General features: G+C 46.1%; 1 protein-coding gene across 7 annotated transcripts in view; it reads left to right on the top strand.

Moving 5' to 3' along the window:
* Positions 1–295: 295 nt before the first annotated feature.
* Positions 296–10,163, top strand: part of NCOA2 (nuclear receptor coactivator 2) — a 188,921-nt gene continuing 179,053 nt past the window's right edge. For 5 of the 7 annotated variants that reach the window (XM_052704874.1, XM_052704869.1, XM_052704870.1 and 2 more), the window contains exons 1-2: positions 328–465; positions 9,567–9,646. The gene's annotated coding sequence lies outside the window, so the exon portion shown is untranslated. Of the gene's footprint in view, positions 466–9,566; positions 9,647–10,163 lie in introns of all 7 variants that reach the window. The other 2 variants (XM_052704875.1, XM_052704873.1) reach the window with 1 other exon arrangement.

The raw sequence follows: 10,163 nt of genomic DNA, 5'->3' as shown, positions 1-10,163 counted from the left end.
CTTGGGTGAACGTGGGCCACTGACACTCGCCCTGGGGCAGCGAGGAGCCGCGCTTAAAGTCTCTCGCGCTGAGGACGAAGGACTTTTTATCCCCTCTTTCCTCTCCCCTCCTTCCCCCGCCGGAGCGCGGACGGCTGCCATTGTCCGCGGGCGCCGAGCGGGGCAGCGCCGCGGGAGCACCCGCTCGGCCCCCAGCGTGGGGCCCGGCCGCAGCCGCCGCCGTGCCCGGGGGCAGAGGGTGTGCCTTGTGCCTCCCCCCGCCTCCCGCCGCCCGGCCCTCCTCCGGGCAGAAGGGGAGGAGGAGGAGGAGGAGGAGGGCGAGCGGTGGGAGGGTCTCCATTGAAATAAACAAGCAGGCAGTTATTAAAACGGGAACATGGCGGCCGCAGCCCCAGCTTCAGCTTCATCTTACAAAGCGAAGGTCAGCGCCGGCGGCGGCCGCGGCGGGAGGCGACACTGACCCCGGTAACGGCTCCCGCGCGCCCCCTCGGCCCCGCCGCGGCGGGGGGTGTGCCCCGGCCCCTGCCCGCCGGGAGCGGAGCGGTGCGGTGCGGAGAGCGGCGGCGTTGGCGTGCGGCAGGGCGGCCGCGTCGGGGCGGCTTCCCCCGCGCCCGGCCGGGGGGAGGAAACGGGGAAAGAAGGGGGGGGGGGGGGTGAAGCTAAGCCGGGCGGCGCGGGGGCCGCCCCTCGCCGGGCACCGCGCTCGGGCTGCGGGCGGACTTCCCCGGGACGGCCCCGCCGCTGCCGGGCCGGGGGGGTCGGAGCCGCCGGGGGAGGACGGGGCACAACTGCGGAGAGGGGATGGTTGGGAAACTTGCGGGAGGCTCCGCGCCCGCCGACAAAAGGGGCGATCCGGGAGCAGGGCGGTGCTCGCCGCTTCCCCGTGTGACACCGGCGCAGTGCCGCGGCCGCCCCGCTCCGTTCCGCGGGGAAGGCGGGGGCACCGCGGGCAACTTCTGTAACTTTCTGCGCGGGGGCTGCGCCTGCGTGCGCGCGCCGGGCCGAACCGCGGGGGCGGGCGGTGGAGCGGTGGGGCCCCGCGTTCAGGCCGCGGCCGCACGGCGCTGCGCAGCCCCGGGGCGCCCCGCCGCCGCCGCCGCCTCCCCGCGATCCGCCCGAGGAGGGGAGGGGTGGGGGCCCGGCCGCCGCAGTGCCTTGTGGCTGCGGGTGTGCGCGGGGCGGGGAGCGGCAGGGGAGGAGGAGGAGGAGGAGTATGGGGAGGAGGAGGAGGAAGGGGTTGTGGCAGCCGGCGGTGGGCGCGGGGCCGGGGTCCCTGGGCGGGTGCCGTTCGCTCCGGTGTCGCTGCGGAGCGGTGGAGAGGGTTGAACGCGCGAGGGGGGCGGGGGAGGGGAGGTGCCCGCCGCTTCTCCCCCGCCCCGCCGTGTGCGCGCCGCGGGGACCCCGCCGCCGTGCTCGTCCCAGGCCGTGGGGCGCGGCGCTGTCGGGCCTGGGCGCTGCGGGTGGGACCGTGCGGGCTGCGTGCGGGAGGCCGGCACGGCGCGGCGCGGGAGCTGCTGGAGCGGTGGCGGTGCCGTCATGCGGGCTGGGGCCGGGGCTGAGGCGCGCTGTCCCGCGGCGGTCGTTGAGCCAGGAAGCGGTGCCCTGGTGGGAGGAGGACGGCTTTGCTCCTTCGGCAGAAACTGCTGCTGCGTGCCTGGTTTTTAGGAAGCAGGTGAATGGCCTGTGTAAGTGACCCGGTAATATTTCTGTGGTGTTGAAGAGTTTGAGCTCAGCGCGTTGTGTTGGCAGTTCCAGCACGGCTCTGTTGCTGCTGAAGATAGGCGAACGGTTTAATGCTGCTCGTCCTCTTATTTCCAGAATTTGCTGCCCCAGTGGCTGATAGCGTTCATTAACTTTCAGCCTTTTGAGTTTGCATGGACCAAATTACAAAGCCACTCCTCTCCTGTTCACTTCTCACAGCCCTACAGCGGCATTGGGCCCTGCTCTGGGGGAGCCTTGAGCAGCTGTGGGGCATGGAGAGCTGCTGAGGCATTGCACAGTCCTGAAGAGTGCTCAGCCCAAACCATTATCTGCAGAGCAGCACTGCTTTGCTTCCCGACAGCTTAAGGACTCCCGTGAATAGGAACTGTGTCAGTACCAACCTCTTACAGAGTTTTCAGGACTATTTCTTGTTTATATCAGTGGTGGTATCACACGTGGGGTACACAAAGCCCATGCAGATCTGCACACGTATACATCTGCAGGCATGCATGCGTGCTCCTGGTTTTGTCACTTGGAATACAGCTACTTGAGGGCTGTGTTGGAACTGAGCACAGCAGTCAGCTGCGCTGTGTCACGGAGATAAAGCAATGTGTAACTGTACACCCGTGGTTACTCTCCAAGTCCACGACAAGTGCCACGGTGAGCTCGGTGTTTGCAGCCAGCCCTGGGATCCGGCACCCTGAGCAGTGCTGTTATGGCATTGGCCCTCAGAAATACTAGGAACAGCTTTAGAAAGAAAGGTTAATCCTAAATGCCAGACAAATATTTGAGGGATCAGATAATTTTTCATATGTTTGTATCTCATTTTGGTGAGCATTGCACAATAAAGTCCTGATGAAGGTACTGTCATTGTGTCAGTTTTCCAGTCAGCAGGTTCTTTTATTTTGCTTAAAAACTGAAGTTTTCTCAACTTTGTATTTTCTCAAGCTCGAGGCCTTTACTGGCAAAAAGGCCCACACATTGCACTGTTACTTCGTAGGCACGTATACTTCATACTGCAGCTTCTGAAGATGCTGTGTGCTGCAAAGTAGGGTGTGAGCATCTGCCCTGTTCTTCTTTGTGTGTCCTGGTGGTGTCAGTGCTCCGTGAAACCCAATACATCTCAGTGAGGAATACTTTATTCCTAACAAGAATGATACTGTTGCAATAAGACAGTTGTATTTAAGTTTTTAAAGCACAGCTACATTTCCCTATAGGAGAGAAAAAAAAAAAATAAACAACTACAAACACTGAGGATGCGTTTGCATATAATGTATTGTATTGTATTAAATTGGAGCAATAAAGGTTAGTTACTTGAGAATATTTGTGTTTTTATAATCCTGAAGGTGCAGCTTGTTCAGTGCAGGGCTCTCTCCCATTGTGGACGTGTGCTGTGCAGCACTGCTCCGTGGCTGAAGGCAGCTCCTACCCAGTCCATCTGCAGTGCGAGGGCTTTCGGCAGGAAGAATAAAGTCCTCGGGAAAGACAGCTGCAGTGACAATGCCCACTGTCTCGTGGTCCTTTTCTTTGTTGCTGATGTCACTGTCTCATGGGCAAAATCTGGGGTTCGGTGCTGAGCTGAGTTTTGTTAGCACCACCCGGATTGCGATTCTGGAAACTGCTGAGGCTTGTGAGATGTAAGCCTTGAGGATACTGTCAGTTCGTTTAGGAGAAAAGGCTGAACGAAAGGCTGGTGCCAAATTCAAGTACAAATGTAACTCTCTTTGTCTGCTCAGCACTAATAGGCTGTGCGCTGAAGGAAGGCAGTGCTGAGCCAGTGCTGTCTCTGTCATGCTCATTTTTGCACACTTGCCATGGTTGGCTTCTCTAAACAATGCAAACCATTTCCAAGTGCATATGAAGTATTTAACGAATCCCATGCATTTCTGTAGTATTCTTACCAATGTCAAAATGCTTGGTTTACATTTATTTCTGCATTTGGCTGCTGAGGTCAAAGGTTGGGTGTGCTGTTACAGAGCATGTGCCCTTCTGTGTGACTTAGCTTTTTGAGCTAGAAACTGGAACGCTGATATTTACTTTGTAGAAGGGTATATGGCAGCATCCATTCAGCGCTCATTTGCTGCTCTCAGATCATGTAGTTACAGATGGCTACTCTGGCAGGAGCCCCTGTTTTTATTTTTAAATAAGGTGAAGTTCAGTGCACCACTTTATTTGTGTTAGTTGTTAAAACATTCTCATGCTCCTGGTGGCAGATAATGACAAATCTCTCAATGCGATGCTGGGAGCAAGGGGGGCGGAGAGGGAAACAGGGAGGGACGGAGGGGGGGGGAACCCTCCTGAGCATATGGAGACATCCAGAAAAAGATGTGCATCGTCAGCTGTGATTCCATTGTGTGCTGGCGGACAGGATCTGAGCCTCTCTTCTCTGGGGGATTTAAGCCTCACAGAAGTGTTCTTCGACTTTTAGCCGTCAGGTTAATCGAGCTTAGATAACGTACACTTCACTTATTTATTATAGATGGTATTTTGATAAAGATAGTATTTTGATAATATTTTAAGATTTCAGGCAAAATATGCAGTTGCGAGGATTCCTGCTGTGTGTTGGAATAACATTTTGAGCAGCAATGCATGTCGCTGAAATGGTAACTTGGAGTAGTAAGAGTAATTCATATTATGACATCAGTGGTTACGTGCTACTAAAACAGCTTACCACTTTGAGGTTAGTAGTTTGTCAGCAGTATTTGCATTATGCAAACGCTCCCTGTTTTAATGATTCAGTATCTTTAGCCTTCTTAAGATATACCAGGTAGGAATGCGACGTGGGAAGTGACAGCTTGTGTAGTTGAATCAATGTAGGGTGCAACGTTTAAAACAAAAACAAAAGAGAAAATCATCATGATGTATTTTTAAATCAGGACTTAAACTAACAGAAAGCCCGAACTGTTTTGTCAGTATTGTGATGTAAGTACTTAGAAATAGCATTAGCATGAATTTACCTGATGGAAAAAAAAAGCTGAGTGGAGGAAATTAATTTTCTGCTGTTCGGTCCTGCATTTACTTATTACCTAGAACAATGTTTCCTCTCCTGAGCTTTTAGAATATTTCTGCTGCTTTTATAAAATTACTTTGAATTGATGAATAGTTCAAGAATATAGATGTTGAATGTGGTGGATTCACTGCATTACATTTTGCTATTGTTTTTGATTTTTCAATCTTGTTCCATGGAAATAAGATGTTATTCAAGTTAAGTGTAATAGAAATTTGCTTAGTTTTAAGGAAATCACATAGAACTATACACTACAGAAAGTGTACGGTCACCGGGGTGGTTGGCTTTTTGAAGTTAGTTCATTAATTTAGATGTCTAAAGCTGTACAACAACACATTAACATTGCACACTTTTTTTTTCCTTCTGCAGCTGCATCATTATACCATTCCAAGCCATGCATTTCCTTAAATGGCTTCCATAACAGTCTCCCATTAATACAGTTACTGGCAGATATTATTCTTTCTTTGCTGTCATTTTTAGCAGTTATAACTGATAGTAAATCTCACTCTTTCTGTGAGCATGCTCTGATTAGATTTTTTCAGGAGCCTTTTTGTAAAATGCACTTGATTTTTGCAGGTAAGGTGCCGAGCTGTCTGTGCAAATCCCAATTATGGTTTTTGTGTTGTTTTTCTTTGTTGGAGAAGTTACTTGCTACTTGGAAAGGTTGATGTATTTTGCTGAAGTAGTAAACTTTATGGAAACTGTTCATGTATTAATGAAATGGCAAGGGATATAGGTGACAAATTAAAGATGCATACTGAATGTGTTGCTTTATCTGTAATTCTTGGGTAATGCAAATCACATGAACTTATGTGGGGGGATCCTGGGGTGTATTGAGATCATATATCTGATGCAGCGATGACTGAGCGGTGCTGTTTTGATGCTTTTTTAGTGAGCTACGTAAGACATATTGTTGCTCTTTGGTAGGATTTATAGTGGGCATATCACAATTGGCTGCTTTATTGGCTGCCTCCTGGAAAAGACTGGGATTGAAGAATGGGCATGGAAAGTAAAGTACGTTTTACTTGCTAGGTCAGAATTACTTCACAGATGATGTAAGATTCCATAGTAATTCATCTGTATGTGAACAAATACAGTTTTTCATTGCCATTAGTATTGATCTCTAATGAGTCCTACACAGGGATTCTGAAGAAAATTGCTGCAATTAAAAACAATGCAGCACGTCACTTATTTGTACCTCACAGATTATGGAGGAAGTATTGAAGTGCATTTCGAAAGGAAACTTTTGTGAGGAAGGAGGAAATTCTGCCTATGAATAAATTTGATAGTATATCCTGACACTTATTACAGCTATTTTTATGGACTCACAAATACATCATATGCCTCCATGACAGAATCAAATTTAGAAAAATAAAGCAAGGTCATATGCTTTTCATTCCTTTTGCAAGTGAGAGTTCAGGTATTACCTGATCTACAGTGCAGATAACTTTCTTTCAGATTTCTTCCACCAGACTTTGAGTTTGCCAGCTTTTCTGCCCCTGAAGTAATGTCAGAGGATGTGGACCAGCCACATTTGTTATTCTCAAAAATAAATGTGATTATTTCAACTAATTTCACTTGCTACTCTTACACGGATTTGTACCTTGGTCTTCAGAGATACATACAAGCTATGTCATTCTGCTTTCCTATCAATTTCCTAAAATAGTTTCTTTGAGGAGGAAGAGTGAGGTTATACAGATTAATATATTATTTATTTTAGCAGATTACAACTGCTGCTTCAAGAAGAGCTCTGCAAATCCAAGCCTGCATGTTTTGAGTATTTTTGTCTTTTTTCCCTATAATTGAAATTTACAAGCTAAAGTATGCTGTTTTGTTTTAGTAGAGGTAGAACACTTATTGCCTTTATCTTTCATTGCTGGTTTGTTTGTTTTTTTTTTAAGCCAACCTGTTGATGCTCTCAAGTGTAGCTTTAATGACATAGGTTAAAGCTTTTCTTTTTTTTAACTACTTTTAACTACTTTTTTTTTTTTTTTTTAACCAACTTGTGTTGGCATTTGTGTTACAAATGTACTTCTGACTGTTCTGCTCTTTTCTGGGGAGGGGAAGTCATGGCTTGCTTTGATACAAAGATACGGTGTTTCAAGTGAGACCTTCAATTGTTTTCTTGCTGCATTTGTGTATGGGATTAATCTTAACTGTACTGTAAGAAGATGACTCGTCTTCATGTTCTTCAGATTCCCTCTCTCTTATACTGCGTGTAGATGGTCAGAAAATACATCTGCTAAGCTTACATGCACTAAGTAAATGTCTTTTTTACGTATGTCTGAAAGTTGTCCTTCACTCTTCTCTGGTATGCTGTAGTTTGTCAGGACAGTGTTGTTTGTTTTGTTTGCAACTTGTAGTTTTTCTGAGGCAAGGAGGTAACACAGCTTTGACACTGGCATAGGTAGCTGGAATACAGATATCTCTTTGCCCTTTGAAAGAAAGAAATTACTGTGAAGGAACAGAAAATGAAGATGTCAAGTGGCCTGAAGTCAGAGGATGTTGCACTGTTTTGGGCCTTATCAATTGCACCTAGCCTTGAACCTTGCCTTTAAAAGATTCTTTTTTTCCACTTTGGAGAATGAAAAATTGATTGAATGGTGGTATTGGAAAATGACGAGTGTGAAGAATAGTAACTGTGATATATTTCATTTTTGTGTCATAGCTAAAGCGATGCAGGGACCATTTCCTCATGTATACTTTTGTTTGGGGCCTGCATACAGGCCTTTGAGCACCACCATTAACAGTACTATATCACTGTGAAAGCTGGCTTTATGCAAGGGTGCTTTCTGTTGAGTTTCCAGAGGCACCCTAAGGACCTTGTGATTCTTGTGGGAATGATTAGCATGGGAATAGGTGCTAGTGGTGCAGTTTCCTACAGTGTTGCTTTTCCTTTGTACTTCAGAAAAGGGCCTGAAAAGGAAAGCAAGGACTAATAGGTGATGTCAGTGCCCAGTATTTGTCGCTTTCTTCAGAGGTGGTGTAGTTTAATGAAAAGAATAAATCTGGAGTACGCTGAATGATATGTGTTTGGGTACATCAGGCTTGTCGCTAGTTGCGGTACAATTTGAGGCTTAGAAAGAAAAATCTTGTTAGTAGTGTTCTGAAGATAGTATTTCTGTATGAAACTGTCATACAGTGTCTTGGCATTCAGACAGCCTGGTTATTACTGTTTTTTAGAAAGTTTTACTTATAGAGCAAGTGGAAATGACAAGTTCTGGAGAGTTTTTGTTGTTGCTGCCCTATGTTCTATTAACTAGCCATTGGGAATCGCATTAGCTCGGTGCAGACTTTTTGAGCAGTGATACTGGAAGGCCACATAGATCAGGAGGGGAGGACCTAAAATATGTTAGCAATAGCAAAACACCGGCTGTGCTGGTTGTTGAGAGATGAAATGGTACGAGAGTAGTGCCCATCCTCCTTTGCTGACCGACTGAAAGTCAGGCACGAGGAAGAGGATTTGGCCCTGGGACTTGGAAGATGAATGGAAAACACTTTTGTGTATCCAAGCTCTTGTTGCCTTTGCTATCTTACGGAAAAGGGCCTCCCCACCATGGCTGGGGCTGCAGCTCTCATCCTCTGCCTTTGGCATGAAGGGCACTCAGCACCCAGCTGTCTCATCTGCTAGTTGGGCAGTGGCTTCTCCTTGCTGCCTCTTTCTGTGCTACAGGTCTCTGACAGAAATTGTAATCCCTGTGAAATTGCCACATGATCTGGTGTTCTACTGAGAATTTTATTCTAAGACAAGATCACGTTTTCCGTGAATGCGAGCAAGCTCCAAAGCACCATATTTGTGATTTGTAGGCCTCGTATACTTAGGCATTCCTGAGGGGATAATGTTTGTTTTCAGATCTCCTGTGTATATATTTTATGTAAGAATACTTTTTTGTTAGTGGGCCCTTTGGCAGCTTGCAGTGGTATTTTGTCTAACTAGAAGAATTCAGGCCAAGTTTATTTGAAGAAGGTTTATGTGAGGTGGAAGAATTGACAGAAATAACATCATTTTAAAAATCCATTTTTCTTGAGGCATAATTAGTGCTTTATGTTGTTGTTGTTGATAACTTACGGCTCTTCATGTTCTACTCTTCTGTTAGTCAGAATGATGAATTAAAAAGCTCTTTGGTAGCCTGCTTGGATACATTTTACATAAAGTACTGCTTGATCTACAAAAAAAAAAGTCCTAGTATAGTATTTTTTGTGGATAGTGCCGTGCTAGTATTACCCTCCTGTTCCTCTTCCCTGAATCAGTATACATTGCTTAGTGATGTGTGCCCTCTGCTATTCTGAAATCCTAAATTCTGTGCTAATGAAGAGATAGGTATTTGTTGTTTTTTTTTTTTTTTAAGTCATTGTAATACTATTACTTTATTATTGTGTTAATTTTTCCGCTGATGCTCATTGCTGAGGACAGTTGCCCTCTAAGTGAAGATTCAAGGAATGTGGTTCTATACATACAATTTTTAGTGACAGTTGAGAGACATTTTATAAAAACACCAGTTTCTCCTTTTTAAAGATTTGATTATAAAGTCAACCAAAAAAAGGAACCAACCACTTTCACAGAGAGTTACCACAGATTCTTTTCTGAAAATGAGGACTGTGCTTTGTGTAAATTAGTTCAAACATCATAGTTGCTATCTGCAGATTTGCAGGAGGCAGCAGGTAAAGAGGAAGTTGTGTGCCTATAGTGATTATGCAACTGGAAAGAGATTATTGTTGTGTCTGGGAAAACAGTTAATACTCTGCAAAGTGTATAATGTTTCCCTTGTTATGTTACACTTAAAATTGTCATATTTTCTTTTCTTCTTGCCTACCTCCAGAAAAAGGCTAATTCTTTTTTTCTCAATTTTGTTCACAGCACACTTGAGATGTGTCTGAGTGCTTGGGCCCCCCATACTCACAGACTCTGAAACTCCTTGCCTGCCTCGCTGAGTCTCGGTGAGTTGACTGTTATTGTGTTTTGTTGGACTGCTTTTGTTCTTCCTCCTTCACCAAGAAATTTGATGTGAGATGTCTTAAACTGATTGCGTGGATACAATGGAACAAACGTGTTCCACTGTGTGGTGGAATGAGTAAATGTGGTGTTGCAGTCAGTAGAAATATGTACACCTTAGAGACTTTGAAACAGTAGCACCCAAATTGGTTATGGAAGCAGGGACCTTGCTTTTGTGCCAAGACCAGAAATGGGACTCTGTACTGAGAAGGGCTTAAGGAGATCAATGTGATCTTCCTTCCCTTGAAGTTTGTTTGATACTTGATCCTTTAACCAAGGAACTGATATTTTTCAAATGTGCTGATTATGGTCTGTCTTATGGTGAAGGTTGAGTATGAAGTAATACAGGCTTTTTCATCCAACTATCTGCACTAATAAATTACTTAAATTGAGGGTTGAAATAAGTATAATGACACTTGATGACTTAAACTGCTTGTTGCTCAAAAATTACTGTCTGATGGC

This window comes from Tympanuchus pallidicinctus, unplaced genomic scaffold (assembly GCF_026119805.1).
Source record: "Tympanuchus pallidicinctus isolate F22 unplaced genomic scaffold, pur_lepc_1.0 scaffold5, whole genome shotgun sequence".
Taxonomy (NCBI): Eukaryota; Metazoa; Chordata; class Aves; order Galliformes; family Phasianidae; genus Tympanuchus; species Tympanuchus pallidicinctus.
The sequence above is the reverse complement of the archived record's forward strand: the minus strand, read 5'-3'. Positions and strand labels throughout refer to the sequence as shown.